Genomic DNA, 17,625 nt, shown 5'->3' with positions numbered 1-17,625 from the left:
TGCTACATTGGGGAAGGGGTTTTGCTCTTGTTTCCACAGGAGAAGAAAAATTGTGGATACCATCAAAATTAATAAAGTTTCGATTTGAAGAGGAGAGACCTCTTGGAAAGGAGAAATGACAACTCATCCACAACGATGATATTCATAGAGGTGGTAAGAAAAACATATAGAATGGGGACAGGGTTCTGTTCTTATCTCCACAGGAAAACACTCATCTTTGAAAAATTCAAGGAATCCTGGATGTTTGGATACTGACAGATGAAAAAATACCTGGCCAATAGAAAATATCAAGAAAACTGAATGGGTTATGTAAGTAATATTAAACCATATTTCTAAATTTATAAAGCTGGTTTGGAAGTTGGACTCTGGCTCAGTTCTTCTCCAATTCCAAGCCTGTTAGTAAGAGAAAAACCCAGAGTTTCTGGAGTTTCTGTCTCATGTCTAGAGCCATGATATGGGACAGAAAGAAATATGAGTTTAGAAAACATCTTTGCTTTTCTTCATATCTATCATACTTTTCATTGAATATATCTATCATGCCTTTCAGTGAATATATACATATGTGTCTATATGATTAATGTTTAAGTTTTCACAATGAACAATGAGTTTTTCCTGAAGTGACATTTGAAGTTTCCAGGAAGAAGATGGGGCCCCATAACAACAACTCCACCTGGTTGATATGACATCCTGATACTGATAGCGCTACTACAAGACCTGTTTTGGATACCAGCTGCACAAGACGATCCCAACTTGGTTAGCTGAAATGGTGCACATCTTATACAACATTTTGGCCAGACCTGCACAAAATACTCAGAGACTATTTGCAATTTTAAAAGACATTGATCTTGAAATTTAACCATCATTTCACTTTCACAGGATCCCCCAGAAAGAACGTCGCCCCCATGACTAATTTTAGAGGACGACATCCCCTTTCCCAGTAAAGTTTGCCCTTGGGTTTAGGGACATCATTTAGGGGTTGATTATAATTAGTATACGATTGGGGGTTGGGGGAGGAATTTTATATGCTCAGAGATCATTTTGAAAAAAAAAAGAGGTATGATGGGATAATAGATTTGTAATTGTGAGTTACTGTTTTTAGACAAATATATTGGTATAGATTCTTGTATATTGATACAAAGTTAAATTATATTGACTATTGTAGGCATGCATGTTTCTACCTCTGTTTAAAACATTTTTATGTATTGACATATATTTTATTGATATATATATATATATTGTATATATTTACCATATTGCAGTGTACATTTCTACCTCTGATTAAGACACTTATATAATGTTTGTGTATTGATATATATTTACCTACTGCAATGTATATTTGTACATTGTTTATATTTGGAGGTCATTGTCCTCATTTGTTTCACAGTCGTTTATTGTCTTAGTCTTTAAGTTAGATAGATATTGAGAATTATATAGACTAATAGTCATCTAAGTTTGTCATTTATAATTAGACTAATCAGGTTCTTTAGATATATAGAGATTATACTCAGTATAGATAGATAATCTTCAACTTCTTCAAAGAGCTGTAGAAAATGGCCTTTAATCTAACTCAGAGTTTTGTGGTAGTGAGACACAATTGCTCCTGGCAACACCACTCTATTCCCGAGAGAATGTTGAGCACCAAAGACACTCCACCTGGAGCCTTTCTTTTTGGCAGAACTGGCCTTTGGGCAAAGAAATGCCCATACCTCAACCACTGACAGAGATAGAGAGCATACATCAATGGATAAAACAGGACTGTCATATCCTGCCAAGACAGGGTAAGATAGTTTTGAAAAGTTGTTTGCCTTTGAAAATGGTATGTCAGTTATGTTAGGCCTTAGCCAAAGTTGGTTGCTTCAACGCTGCTAATGTGACTTTGGGTGATTGCCCAGGTAGCTAGTTGTCTCTGTGATTTCTTGCATGTTTTGGAAGTTGTTTTACTGGACTTCCTAATTACCCAGGTAACATTATTTCCCTTCTCAGATCTTTGATGGGGTTGAAGACTATATAAATGTAGTTACTTTCTGTCATGACTTGGCCAAGTTATTTATTATACAAGACCTAAGCTAGTTAGAATAGGATATTTGTACTTATTGTATATAATTTCATAGTAGGTTTAGAACTCTCTTATTTAAACAAAAGGGGGAGATGTTGCGGGAGGTCCTCCCACTCCTCCTGCCTATAGCTGCTGAGATACCAGCCTATTGGGGGCGTGGTCTCTCTCCCTTTAAAAAAGCGGCCACTTCCCTCTCCTCTTCTCTTCACTTCCTGCTCCACCGGCGACTAGACTCCCTTCCTGGTTGCGCAGAGGGCTGACGGTGATCTGTAAGTTTTTTCCCCTTTAAATAAATACCACCCTATTAATCATAATTCCAAACTGGTGTGGCATTGTTTGTGACTTATGCCTTCAAAACACTGATTGGCCATTAGCCAGGCAGGATATATAGGTGTGACAACCATACAGGAAGTAGAGGCAGGGCAATGAGAACCAGAGAATTCTGGGAAGAAGGAAGCTCTTTCTGCAGTCTCACCCAGATCACCAAAGAAGCAGGATGTGACCTGCCCCACTGAAAAAGGTACTGAGCCATGTGGCTAACATAGATACGACTAATGGATCAATATAAGCTACAAGAGCTAATAAGAAGCCTGAGCTAATGAGCCAATCAGTTTATAATCTTATGGAGCCCTATGTGTGATTTTCTTTGGGGCTAAACAACTGTGGGAACCAGGCAGGACAGAAACCCCAACAAGCAGGCCCTTATGTTACAATGATGTTTTGTACCAAACAATCACCAGTGCTTACCTTTCAGTCTTCTTCAGTGTCATCTGCTATCATGTCATCCACATGCAGGAGAGTGACCTGTGGGTGTGTCCTCTGGTATTCCCTGAGGGTCTCATGTAAGGCTTCATCAAAGATGGTTAGGGAGTTTTTGAACCTTTAGGGGAACCTGGCCCAAGTCAGCTGCTGACTGCCAATGGACCAGTATTCCCAGTTCTGTGAGCCACTTGATATGAGGGGTGAGTCCCTCCTTTGCCTCCTGAGACTTGGGGTATTGCCATGCCCACATGGAGGTGGCATCAGACTTGAGCTCAGTGAGTACTGGGGTATGATGTTTTACCAAGTTAATTCTCTGGGTCTCTGCAAATGCCTCAGAATACTCGCTATCCTTGTGGTCATGTCCTGAGGGGCAGGTGGCAGCTCCTGGTCTAATCTATATTCATCCCCAAGCTGGGCTGGGAGCGGAATTTGATCAGTTGTCCCTCCTGACTTGTAATTGAGACTCTATTTTTATTAAATATGATCTGAGCTCCAACCTTAGTAGTCTCTTCCTAATAAGGGGTAGGGTCACCTAGGTAGAACCAGGAATATGTGGAATACCTGGCCTATTCCAAGATCCACTGTTCTTTGGGTAGTTCATGAATATTGACTCATACCTGTAGTCCCCTACACCGAAGACTTTTTTTCAGACAGGTTTCCTTAGGGTTTGGTCAATACCGAATGTTGAGCTCCAGTATCTACTACAAAATTTATAGATTTCCCCTCCACTCTGAGAGTTACCCTGGGCTTGGGGAGGGATTCCGTACCCTGTCTCCCCTAGGCGCTGAGGTCTCCTGATTCTGCAACCAGCACATGGCAGGAGTCACATCCCAGGTTAGAATCTGTATGTTTGGACTTCTTCGGGTGCTCTTTAGCCCAATGTCCCATACCCTTGCAATAAGCACTTTGGTTTTTCTGCAGCCTGGGTGCTCCCTTGAGCAGGAGTCTCTGACTAGGTCTCAGCTGGTGCTTATTTTCATCTGGATCTCCTGTAGTGGCTGCTAGGAGGATTCTTACCATATTTTGAGTCTGCTTTGCATTCTCTTCAGCAATGACCCTCATCTGTCTGTCTTCTGAGGTTTTTTGGTTGCTGTACACAATATCCTGAGCTACTGCTGATGGCTCCTGAATGCTCTTATCTGCAAGTCCTCTGTCTTCTGTAACTTGTGCCTAATATCAGACTTGGCCTGATTAACAAAGGCCATGATCATGGCTGACCTATTCTCCTTGGCCTCGGTATCTACAGGGGAGTATTTCCTAAAGACCTCCATAATCCGTTCTAAGAAGTTTGATGGAGACTGTCTTTTCTTGTTGTAATTTGACTGACTGGTCCAATTAGTGGGCTGATGAGTGGCCACATGGAGACCTCTCATTAGAACTTGGTGGTAGACCTGGAGTGTCTCCTTACCTTCTGCCAAGTTGAAAATCCAGTTAGGACAGGTCACTGAGAAACCTTGGTTTATTAGGGCAGTGTTGACAGTTGGGTTTCCGTTACGTCCCAGCGCCAATTTTTGGGCCTCTGTCAGAATTCTTTCTTTCTTCTGTGGTAAATAGAACCTGCAAAAGCTGTTGGCAATTGTCCCAAGTGAGCTGATGAGTGAATATACCAGAATCTAAAAGGTTAATAAGGGCCCTTGAATTGCCTGAGAAACTGGGTGAAATGGATTAGGTAAAAATGCTGCAGATCCCCGGTGGCTGCAGTGGGCCATGAGATCATGCTGCAGGTCCTGGAGCAGCGCTAGGCAGCCGGCCATGTGGTGGCAGGAAGCGGGCAGTGGATCCTGAGAGCAGTCAGTCCCAGGCAGGGACTGTGCACGAGACCACACAGCAGGTCTCCAGAGGTGGGTGGTTTTGGGCGGAGAGCCACATGGCGGTGGTGGGAAAGAGACAGACAGATAGGCTTGCCATGCAGAGTGAAGTTGGATATTTATTTAGTGGGTTGTAGATATACACCTTAATAACTTGTATTTGTAATTTACTGAAATTTGTTTTGTGAGATTGTCCTTTTAAACTGACAAAATCTCTCATCTATCAAACTGCACCTGAGATTGTTGAGAAGGTTATTGATTAAAAAGTGACAGAACTTACTTGGTTGGCACCTAGAGCTACTCTTTAGGTCCTCCATGGTCGCTGAAGGTTGTATTTGCCTTTTGTTGTTTAGTGCAGGTCCTGTGAGGCTCCAGAAGATCCTGTGGGCTAAGAAATCTGTAGGAAGCCAAGCCTACCTTGACCTGAGCAGCTAGGCTGTCGATTCCAGCCATTTTGTCCACCGTCTGGAGATCTTCAGTTTAGATGAAAGGCAGTTTTGCCCAATGGTCAACTTGGCAGTTGAAGTAAATTGTGGATGGACATTGTTCTGTGCCCATTTGTCTTCTGTCTTCTTTGGAGGAAGTAGAGAGCTGCTAGGAGACAAACTTTCTTTTTTTTTGTTATGAAAAGGCTTTTTAAAATAAATATTTAAATGCCATATACCTTAGATCTCCTAGATGTTGAGGGCTGTTTATCAAGTATAACTACAGTATAATCTACCTATAGAGATGGGTCCAAGCTTGACTGTACTGGTTCTTAACTTAACAGGTAAGATTTACACTTGTAAAAAGACAGAAAGAAAAAAAATCTGCTTGCAATAGAAGGTTAATGACAGAACTGGCAAGAGTAGAGAACATCTTAATATTTTTTAAATGAAGTTTGGACTAAATATGAAGTATTTTTGTAAGAGACTTAAAGTACATACCAGTTTAAGACATGAGATGCAATTAACAGACAATTATAATGTTTAACAGACAACATAGGTACATTTAAGTTACATGTATGAACACACACATACAGAGTGAACAGGAATTAGTTGAAGTGGGTATTTTTGGTGGGCCATATCAAAGGCATGCCACTGCACAAAACACGCATGCAACAGAGCCAACAGGAGGAATTTAGAGACAGAAACATAAGTAAATCAGGGGACCAGGTAGAGTATACCTCAGTAAAGATGGCAGTGACCTGGCTCTCAGTTAAGATAGTCGTAAGGTCACCCATGTAAACAGAGTTAACACTGGGGAACCAGGCAAGCAATACCTCAGTAAAGATGGCAAATCTTGGTCACCTGACCTGACTCTCAGCCAAGATGAAGGTGAAGTCACCTGACCTCAGTCAAAATGGCACAGTCACATGTTGCACGGAAAAGCTGCAGGGAATTTAAGGTTAATAATAAGGGAGACCTAGAGCCATTATCTGTCTTGTTGCTGAACCGCCATGCCACAAGCTGTAGTGGGGAGCAAAAGGCTGGAATTAAAAAAAGTGAATCTGACCAATCTTGTTGACAGTAGTGGCAGGGACAGTTTGAGTATACTCCTTCCATTTTATTGTGCACTAACAGTAGTTAGTAAGCCCCCATAAAGGTAGAGCTGATGGGACACTGGCAGAGTGAGGGTAAAGAGCTAAAGATGTAGCTCTAAGGCCTGTGGTTTTAGGGCCTTTATGGCTTGCTACCCGTAGCTGAAACCATGAAAACAGTGACACCATAAGGCCTATAATGGGATGTCTCCCCCTATAAGTGAGGTGCAAATCAATGTGAACACCACAGGACCTGTGGGAGAGCATCCTCCACCCCTGGGTGGGGTGCTACAGCCTTCAGTAGGGGTGACCCAGAAGCCAGAGAGGCCAGAGGCCACTCTGAGTGGCCTTTAATGGTGAGGGGGAAAAAACCAAAAAGTAAAGAAAAAGAAAAGAAGAGAAAAAAACCAGAGGAACTCTGGGCTCCCAATTGAATGCACCACACAGAGTGTGTAGTACTAACATGGGAGGACTGACCCCAGGTCAGTCTGGTCATGATTTTAGCTAAGGGAAGCAATCCAGAGATGAATGTCAGCAAAGGGCTCAAACATCTGTGGTTGGGGACTGTCCTCCCATTTCTAGGAATACCAGAAGATTGCCAGGAACTCGCCAGTCAATTCCTCAGGTTTGAATAAATGGTTAAGCTGACCAGAATGGGGGAAACTCACCAACTGAAGCCAGTGGTATGAGTAGAAATCACGCTCAGGCTTATGGAACATGTGGTTGTTATGGAGAAAAAATACCTGGTTCTGGATCCAACACCGAGAGAGGGGCTTGAGGTGGGAGAGCCATCTGAGTCACATCACCAATGAAATGGATTAATTAACTATGCTGCAGATTCCTGGTGGCTGCAGGAGGCAGAGGGCCACGAGACCATGTTGTAGGTCCCAGAATGGGGGCAGGCGTGGGCAGCAGGTCCTGAGAGCTGCAAGTCCCAGGTAGGGATGGCGCACAAGACCACTCCACAGGTCTCTGAAGGTGCTGGTCCCAGGTGGTGAGGCTTGTGGCAGCTGCGAGCAAGAGACAGGCAGATAGGCATGCCATGCAGAGTGAGGTTGGATATTTATTTAGTGGGTTATAGAAATATGGAAGGGAAGGGGGAGAAAAAGAAGAGGAGAGAGAGAGAGAGCAAAAGAGAGAGAAGGGAGTCACAGAACTTGCCTCGAGAAGGAGATGGAAAAGGTAGAGACTCAGGCTACAAGCAGGAAGAAAGATCTGCCTGTCTCAGCAGATGGGGGAGGGAGTGGTTATGGCTTGTCTCTTAAAGTGACAGAACAGATCATTACATTGGGCTCTTTTCTATCTTTTTTTTTTGGAATTTTGACTATGTTGAAATATTCTCATTAGAAGTATGAAATATTAAGCCTTGTTTCAGCACCACTACAAATGCTGAGGAATAAAACAGATGAGTATGGGGCAGATATAGATATAGATATCCCAGTCACTTCTTGCTTACTGTGGAGCACTATGCCATCCAGTAGTGCTATTTGAATGAGACTGGTGGCCCCCATAGCCTGAGACATTTGTGTAGTAATTTGAGGCGGCGGGGCTGCGTCCCCAGCACCCCAGTTGCCTGGCTAGCTTATGCCCGAAATAATTACACGGACACTGTATTCTTTTAATCACTGCTTGGCCCATTTCTATCTAGCCTCTTCTCGGCTAACTCTCACACCTGGACTAGCCCATTTCTAATATTCTATGTAGCACAGCTAGGTGCGCTTACCGGGAAGATTCTAGCCTATGTCCATCCTGGGTCGGAGCTTCATCGCATGTGTCTGCCTGGGAGCTGGGAGCATGGCGTCTCTCTGAGGCGTCTGCTCCCGAGAAGAGAGCTGTCGAGTCTGAGCTCACTTCCTCTTCCTCCCAGCGTTCTGTTCTGTTTACTCCTCCCACCTATCTTCTAACCAATGAGGGCCAAGCAGTTTCTTTTTATTTAACCAATGACCTTCCTCCATCACATTTATAGCTTTGTCCACAGTTGGCAAAGTGGTTACAAGGATTGAGAGATATGGCCTTGTTGGAGGAGGTGTATCTCAGTGGGCTTTGAGGTTTCAAAAGTCTATTGCTAGCCCAGCGTTTATCTCTCTGCCTCTGTGGGTTCAGATGTAAAGCTCACAGCCACTTTTTAGTCATGCGTATCACCATGCTCCCTGCCATGATGATAATAGACTAAGCCTCGGAAACTGTAAGCAAGTTCCTAATTAAATGTGTCTCTGCGCAGTAATAGAACAGGGAATAAGACACCAGCACTCCAACTGCCCTGCCTGCCTTACCAGAGATGAGGAGGAGGAAAGAACTGCACCACAGGCAATCCACAGTTTTAGTACTTTCTGTTCTGATGTGGGAGTGTCATATATCAATCTGTTGATTTCGTTGGTTAAGCAATAAAGAAACTGCTTGGCCCTCATAGGTTAAAACATAGGTGGGAGGAGTAAACAGAACAGAATGCTGGGAGTAAGAAGCTGAATCAGAGAGTCACCATGATTCTCCCACTCCAGGAAGACGCAGGTTAAGATCATTCCTGGTAAACCAGCTCGTGGGCTACAGCAGATTATTAGAAATGGGCTAGTCCAGGTGCGAGAGTTAGCAGAGAAGAGGCTAGATAGAAATGGGCCAAGCAGTGTTTAAAAGAATACAGTTTCCGTGTAATTATTCCGGGGCATAAGCTAGAGCTAGCCATGTGGGTGGCCGGGTGCCGGGGACGCAGCCCCGCCGCTTATTACTACTACACTGTTCTGACATGAATTGTTCTCAGCAAAGTGTATATTCTCTTACGATTTGTGGGCATGGGATATATAGTATATTACCTTATTTTTCCTTTACAGTCAAGGTAATATTGTAATTTGTTTAATAAAATGCTCCTTTTAAAATTTATTTAACTTCATTTTATGTGCATTGGTGTGAAGGTATCAGATCCCCTGGAACTGGAGTTACAGACAGTTGTGAGCTGCCTTGTAAGGTGCTGAGAATTTAACCTGGTTCTCTGGAAGAACATCCACATTCTTAACCACCAAGCCATCTCTCCAGCCCCAATACAATGCTCTTAATAGTGAAATACTGTGTTTTCAGTGTGACAGTCATGAGGGTAAATTGAAGATCTCTGAATCAAGGCTATGCTGTTGTGGGCTTCCCTATTCCCTGAAGATTCTACAGTAGAGCTCTAGGTAGAGTTAGGAAAGGAGCATCATTAGTGAGGCTTCTGATCTTCAAGATGGTGTGGATCACATGGAGTCTGCAGTTTACAGGTGGACACGTGTTTTTTTTCTCAAGGCTATAAACATATTATGTAGTCAGGCTTCCAAACTCCATTAAAATATTTGGAGAGGGGGCTGGAGAGATGGCTCAGAGGTTAAGAGCATTGCCTGCTCTTCCAAAGGTCCTGAGTTCAATTCCCAGCAACCACATGGTGGCTCACAACCATCTGTAATGAGGTCTGGCGCCCTCTTCTGGCCTGCAGACATACACACAGACAGAATATTGTATACATAATAAATAAATAAATATTAAAAAAAATATTTGGAGAGATAGAATTGGGACAACTTTATAGATTTACACAGTTTTAATAGGCTAACAAATAAATTAATACTAGTAGTATGTAATGTGAACAAGTTAAAACAAAATACCTCTGGTGCTTTGAATAAGTGTGGTCCCCATTGACTCTTGTGTTTTAATGCTTGGCCACAGGAAGTGACACTATTAGGAGGTGTGGCCTTGTTGAAGGGGTGACCTTGTTGTTGGAAGTGTGTCACTGTGGAGGTGGGCATTGAGGTCTCATATATGCTTCAGCCATGCCCAGTGTTACAGTTCACTTCCTGTTGGCTGCACAAGATGTAGGATTCTCAGCTCCATCTCCAGCACCATGCATACCCGCATGCCGCCATGCTTCCCACCACGATAACAGATTACATCTTTGAAACTTTAAGCCATCTTGTTGTAGTTTGAATGTAATTCCTCCCATAAACTCATAGGGAGTGGCACTGTTAGGAGGTGTGGCTTTGTCGGAGTTGATGTGGCCTCATTGGAGGTAGTGTGTCACTGTGGAGGTCTCATGTCTGCTCAAACCACACCCAGTGTCTCAGGTACCTGCGCAAGATGTAGGACTCTCAGCTCCTTCTCCAGCACCGCGTCTGCCTGCACACTGCTGCATCCCACCTGATGATAATGTATTGAATCTCTGAACTTTAAGCCACCCAGTTAAATATTTTCCTTTATAAGAGTTGCCACAGTCATGGTGTCTCTTCACAGCAATAAAACTAAAACAGAGTGAAACACTGAAGTAGAGCTTTGAAAACTGGTTAATTTTGAATTCCTTAGAAACAGGCCAAACCTGCTCCGTTTTATTGCTTCTGAGTGATAGTGCATTAAATCTGTTAATAGATAGTTGCAGACCTAGGCCTAATTGCCCAGCCAGCCTTGGGAGACTAATAATAAGTTCAGGGCTGTCATTACACTCTGACTGCTTCTTTGGTCGGGAGCCACTGCCTCTGAACTGGTACTGCCTGGGTTTTTGACTCCTGTTGAAGAGGTTTTGAAGTTCCAGGGGAAATTTGTCTAGGGGAAACTCCTCCTTGGGGACTTTCTCTCCTTCCAATTTATTTTCATAGGGCTCCTGTGGGTGAACCTCTTGGATTTACGAGAGCAGAAACTATTGGTTTCATTGTTTATATGTGCAAAGACATGATACTGAAAATAATTAAGCTGAAAAAAACTTTAGATGGAAAAATAGCAATTTTAAGATAATTTGTTCAATTCACAAAATGCCTTGAGCCCTTTCTATGAGCCTGGCACTTTTACAGAGCATGGGGACATAGGACCGGACTTAACAATTGCATGATCATAAGAAAGAGGAGGCAATGATCAAATTAACAAATGTGTCAAGTGGTAACTGTTAGCATCCAGGCACACCTGGTCCTGCCCCCTGGGGATCTGGCTGAGTGCATTACCCCTGTGTGCATCGCAGGCAGTACCCTGGCCTGTGTGGTCCCTGTGCACATGTGCTGTGCCCCATCCCTTTAAAAGGTGGAATTCCGCTTACTCCCTTCTCTTCTTCATGTTCCTCCTCCTCTCACCAACCTGTCTCTCTTTTTGGCTCTCTGCCTCTCTGCATCTATTCCTTTCTCTAGTTCTTTGCCTCTCTGCACCTCTTTCTCTCTTGCCCTTTCCCTCTCTCTTTCCTCTTCCCACAATGCCTCTCTGTGCTCCCATTCTCTCTCTCCTCTCTTCTTCCCTTCCCCGGCTCCCTTCCCTTCTCCCAATAAAGCCCCCATGTAAACTCTGTCTGCATGGTGTGTTTGTCTCTCACCTGCCATGGTTTGGACCCACCCACAAAGGTCCATCTTATGGCAGATAATAACACTGATATTGCGAGAGTCTCGGCAGGCTCTCCTGGCATTTTCTCCTGCCCACCAGCAGTTTGAGGCACAACAAGTTGCTGGAACCTTCAGCCCGGTCACTTTTCCAACTAAAGGACCATTGGACACTTCCATCCAACACCACCATGATCAGTAATGGTAAACTCCTCCCTTTCCACCTCTGGCCATGCTTCCATGAGTGAGGATTTGTCTCTCTACCACAGTTTCTCACATTTCCACCCACCCACAAGCTACCAGTACCTGGAATCACCCACATTTCCTCCAAAGAAGATGGATGGACAGAAGAGCCTCCACTTGGAACTTGTTTCAAAAGTGGCAGCATTAGTCACCGAGCAAGCCTGCCTTTCACCTCAGCTGCTGCAAGGACCCTCTTCAGAGCATGGACAACAGGACACAATTGCCTGGACAAAGGTAGGCTGGTCCTCGCACGAGTCCTTACTCCACAGAAGCCTGTGGCATCTTCTGGGGCCTGACGGGCCGACCTCTGCCAGCTGAAGATGGATGTCTCCCTGAGACCCCTGCCCTCAGTGATCATGGAGAACCGTGAGGAGTGGCTGTCTCGGTATCCAGCAAGTAAGCCTCTGTCATTTTTAATTGCTAGCTCAGGTAAAGTTTATCCTTTTCAGAACTCTGAAATGTTTGATGACTTTGTCAGACTACAGCAGCCAGCAAGGCTTCAGCTGCCTTCTAAGTGCTCTGTAAATTCAGATCACAGGCCTCATTCTAGAGCTAATACTAAGTCTAGACCTAATTTACCTCATTACCAGACTCAGTAAAGAGAGAGATATATGTACAAAACAAACCAGTGCAGCTGCTTGCCTTTCCTTGTTTAAAGGAACTTCCTTTACAGTGACTGCCCTCAGCAACAACCACCTGCGTCTTCTGAGTGAGTGTGAACACCCTCAGCAACAACCATCTGTGTCTCCTGAGTGTGTGTGACCGCCCTCAGCAACAACCATCTGTGTCTCCTGAGTGTGTGTGACCGCCCTCAGCAACAAACACCTGCATCTCCTGAGTGTGACCGCCCTCAGCAACAACCACCTGCATCTCCTGAGTGAGTGTGACTGCCCTCAGCAACAACCATCTGTGTCTCCTGAGTGAGTGTGACCGCCCTCAGCAACAACCACCTGCGTCTCCTGAGTATGACTGCCTTCAGCAACAACCACCTGCATCTCCTGAGTGAGTGTGACCACCCTCAGTAACAATGACCTGCGTCTCCTGAGTGATGGTGACTGCCCTCAGCAACAATCACCTGCGTCTTCTTAGTGTGAACACCCTCAACAACAACCACCTGCCTCTCCTTCATGTTGAGGCGACGGCACACTTTAAGGTTCACTTATATAAAGTTAGAAAAGCATAAGGCATGAGGAGCTAAGAACATTTCAGGGTCTAAGAAGGTGTGTTAAGGTGTGTAAACATAAGTTATAAAGGTCTAAGGATAAAAAGGCTTATGTGCTGATAAGGAGAAAGTGATTTGAGATTTTTAAAGGAATGATACTTGTTCCAGATCTCTCTCTCATTGTGCTACTGTTATATTAAGACTCCAAAAGCTCATAGTCCTAACATTAATTGCTAAAATTCTGATAAGCCATTAACCTGGCAGAACTCTACCACTTTGTGAGTATACCACCTATTCTGCATTGCAGATTTCAGTACAGTGGGAATGGTAATCTGTCTAAAGTTTATCTTTTCACGAACTCAAAGGATTCTTGTAACATCAGGGAGTCGACTTGGATACACCCAAACAAGTCAGATTCACTCCAGGTAAATACCATTTCATCTTCCCTGGTAATGACACTCCCCTCCCCCAATTAGCAGAACCTAAGAAAAAATTTTCCCTAGATTTAATTTTGTCCTTTTCTCTGCCCGCATCCCTCCAGGTCCGAGAGGTACTGGATAGTTCCACAGAGCCTGGACAGCAGGGAAACAATCAACTATCCCAATACATGGCTGGCACCCCAGCTTTCTCAGGTCCCCCAAAATTGTCATGCCCAGAATCAGCAGGAAGCAGTCTTGAGAACTCAACACCCTCATTCCCCTAGCCTGCCATACCTGACTCCTCACCTTATTGATTGTTTATCAATAAACAAAGAGAGAGAAATGATAGCTACCAGGCACACCTGTCCCCACCCCTGCACACCCAGCAGGCAGCACCTGGCCTGCTGTGTGGTCCTTGTGCACATACTGCACACCGCCTCTTTAAAAGGCACAACTCCTCCTACTCCCTTCTTATCTTCCTCTTCCTGTCTTCCACCCATCTCTCTCTTTTTGACTCTCAATCTCTCTCTTTCTCTCTCTCTCTAACTCTCTGCCTCTGTGCACCTCTCTCTCTACCCCCCTTTTTCTTCCCACGAGGCCACTCTGTGCTCCCTTTCTCTACCTTTTTTTCTTCCCTTCTACCACTCCCTTCCCTTCCCTAAATAAAACTCTCCACATAAGCTCCATCTGCATGGCGTGTTGTCCCGTACCCACCACGGTTTTAACACAACCCACCAAGGTACTGGTGAGAGATGCTGGTTCCCTGAACCAGAATAGTTGGGATATGGGTGCTGAGAAATGTCCGGGTTCTGGATGTTCTGTGGCGATTGCCTTGCCTATGGATGGTATGAGCAGCAAGATTTCCACATCCATGCTTTCTCATCCACGCTATTTCTCATTCATATTTGTTTTGTTTGGTTGTTTTTGCTGTTTCATTGCTTGAAGTGTTTTAAGCATAGAAAGTGTTAGTTAAGCTTATAGCAGAAAGAAAGGAAAGCAGATATCATCTGATGTCACCTATATTTTATAAATAAGTACAATCATTATGAAGTGAGAGATTGTTTCATATTTAGTTTTGCCAGGATTGAATGAGTTAACAGACATGATAAGTTCAGGCTGTTTTCTGGCACGTGAGATCTACATAATATTAGCAATCATGATGCTTGTCGGCTAGGATGAAGTCAGTATTTCCATGTTGAACACAAACTGACAACATTAAGAGGCCAGAACAAACAAGTAAACAAGCCAGGAAAAACAGCAAAGTTATAAAATTAAGGAAAAAAAGCTGTACTGTATAAAAAATTACTTGTTATGATTAAATATTTACTTTTGAAGCATCCAGAAGTCATGTCAAAGGAGAGTACTGGACTGGGGAGTTGCTCGGTAGGTGAGACTTGCCACATGAGTGTGAGGATGTGTGTTTGGATGCCCAGAGCCCACTTAAAGGAGCACATGGTACTCGTATCTGTAATTCCTGTGCTCCGAGGGAGAGATGGGAAGTGGAGACAGGAGAATCATGGACTCTCACTGACCAGCTAGCCAGGCAGATATAGCAGTGGGGAAGAAGAGACCTTGTCTCAAACAGAGGGAAGCAAGGACTAAACACAAGGCTGACCTTCACGAAGACACTGTGACATGCGTGTGCCCACATGAAAACGCATGAACACACATTTTTAAAACTTAAAAATGGTAACGATCATGATTAAATAGTTCTCTTTTGATTTGTATAGAAACAAATCGAGATTATCTAAGTAAAGGACACTTTTCTAGAAGTCAAATTATAATTCCTTGAACAAGGGACTCTGGAAACATAGCTTGGGGGCTTTCTCGGAGTCTAAGGCTATAACATTAAATCACAGTGCAGAGAAGTCCTGTACTCATATTCTAAACTTACATGCTCCAGGTATTTATTTCTCATAAACATCCATCTTCTTTTCAGAATGACTTTTAAACATGCAAACCCGATCCTGTCATTCTCCTGTTTAAGATGCTTCCCTGATTCGTCATTGCCCACTGCCGTATTGCCAAGCTTAGTTTAAGCTATAAAACCATTTCTTTAAGTTACAGTTTATATGGCAATGCAGTATGGAAGACGGAAGTAAGATTGCTGCTCCGGATATGGCTGGGAATACTGGTGGGATCCTGAGAGACCTGCCCAGTTCCATCCATCTCCCTTCACTTACACCCTATGATCTGCTGCCTGAACATCAGGATCTCACTAGAGTCCGTGGAAGACTCGAGAGAACTGATTCTTTTGTGTGGCTGTTATGGGTGTGGGGTCATTCAGAAATTCAGCAGTCTGACCATGAATATATGTGTGTGTGTGTGTGTGTGTGTGTGTGTGTGTGTGTATGTATGTATGTATGTATGTATCTATCTATCTATCTATCTATCTATCTATCTATCTATCTACCTACCTACCTAAGCTGTGAACATGTTCTATTACCATTGGTTAATAAAGAATCTGCTTTGGCCTATGGTAGGGAAGAATATAGAAAGGTGGGAAAACTAAATTGACTTCAGGAAGAAGGAAGGTGGAGTCAGGTGGATGCTATGTAGCTGTCCAAGAAGCAAGAGGTAAAAAAAAACCAGGAGCCTCATGGTAAAATATAAAATAAAGGAAAAGGGTTAATTTAAGATGTAAGAGTTAGTTAATAAGAAGGCTGAGCTAATAGCTCAAAGAGTATGTAATTAATATTAAGTCTCAGAATGATTATTTCATAAGCGGCTGCAGGAGCTAGTTAGCAGGACCCAGTGCCTGGAGAGAAACCGGTCCAAGGGACCAGAAGAACAGAAAATATTTGTAGTTTCATATACACACATATATGTACACACACACACACACACACACACACACACACACACACACACACACAGAAGAGGATATTATTTGGATTCTGGCACCAGAGCTAGACTTGGAAATTGGGATCCCCAAAATGTAGTGCTGAAGCCACATTAGTTAGGGCCTTACAAAGGCAACAAACAAGCAAGCAAACCAAAAAGCAAACCCATAATTGTGTTCTTCCTTGTGCAGGTACACATCCTATCACCAGGAGATTATGTTCTATTTAACAAACAGATGTCTTGGTTATCTTGAGTAAGTGAATTTTTGTGACTATTATCTTGCATAAATAAGAGTTTCTTAAAGATTATAAGAATAGCCCCCAGAATTCCTGGAAGGTATCTGTCCTGAAGTAAGGCTTACTTACAGGTTAGAGGTATTTTTGTTTAGTGGGCCTCTTAAGCACAGTAACAGAAACTTAATGCATAATATTAGCCATGACACTGTCAGGCAGTCTGCATTAGATTGAGTTTACGCAACAGTACAGCTTTATCAACCAAACTGGGACATCTTTAAGATTAATGACTGTTATTAAAAAGAAACTCTTATTTTTGAAGTATTCCCTTACTAATCAATCAGCAGGTTTCATGGCACTGTTGAACATTTAAAATTGTATCTCCCTAGATCTATTAAGGCATATATATTTAATTTCTTGTTAATCACATCAGTGAAAATAAGACAATTACCACAATTTGAGCCATATTTGAAGTAAGCTTAATTTTATTAGGGTGCACCCAGGAGCTGGCCAGCGACTGTCCCCTAAGTCAGGTTAAAGAGTGCAGCCTCAAATCCATCTCTTGGGCCCCTCTTAAGGTGTAAAATCATGAGCAGTTACAAAGCAAACGCTGTGGGATGATGCTCTTGTACACTGCAAAGACTTGTCACTTGCATTGGTTTAGTAAAATGCTGATTGGCCAGTAGCCAGTCAGGAAGTCTAGATGAGGCAGCCAGACTAGGAAAATGCTGGCAAGAGGAAAGACAGAATCAGTTGCATGCCAGACACAGAAGAAACAAGATGAAAATGCCTTATTGAGAAAAGGTACCAAGCCACATGACTAAACATAGATAAGAATTAGGGATTAATTATGGCTATTTAATAGTAAGCCTGAGCTAATAGACCAACCAGTTTATAATTCATATAAGCTTCTGTGTTTCTTGGAGATTGAATGGCTGTGGGACCAGGTGGGACAGGAACTTCTTTCTACAGCAGATTTTGTTGTTGTTGTTGTTGTTGTTTTGGTTTTGGGGGATGGTTTCTCTGTGTAATAGCCCTGACTATCCTGAAACTCAATTTGAAGATGAAGCGGCTTCAAACTCACATAGATCTGTCTGCCTCTGCCTCTGAGCGCTGGGAGTAAAGGTGTGTGCCATCACCACCCCGCTTGCCAAGCAGGTTTACAGAAGAGAGATAATAGAGGAGTAAGAAAATGCAGAAAAATATCTCAGAAAACATCATATGGTCACGACTAGGGAAGGTTCAGGGAGGATCATGGTATTCTCAAAACCAA

Source organism: Microtus oregoni, unplaced genomic scaffold (genome assembly GCF_018167655.1).
Source record: "Microtus oregoni isolate MIOR12 unplaced genomic scaffold, Mior012 000001F_ref0000356, whole genome shotgun sequence".
Lineage (NCBI taxonomy): Eukaryota > Metazoa > Chordata > Mammalia > Rodentia > Cricetidae > Microtus > Microtus oregoni.
This window is presented reverse-complemented; position numbering follows the sequence as displayed.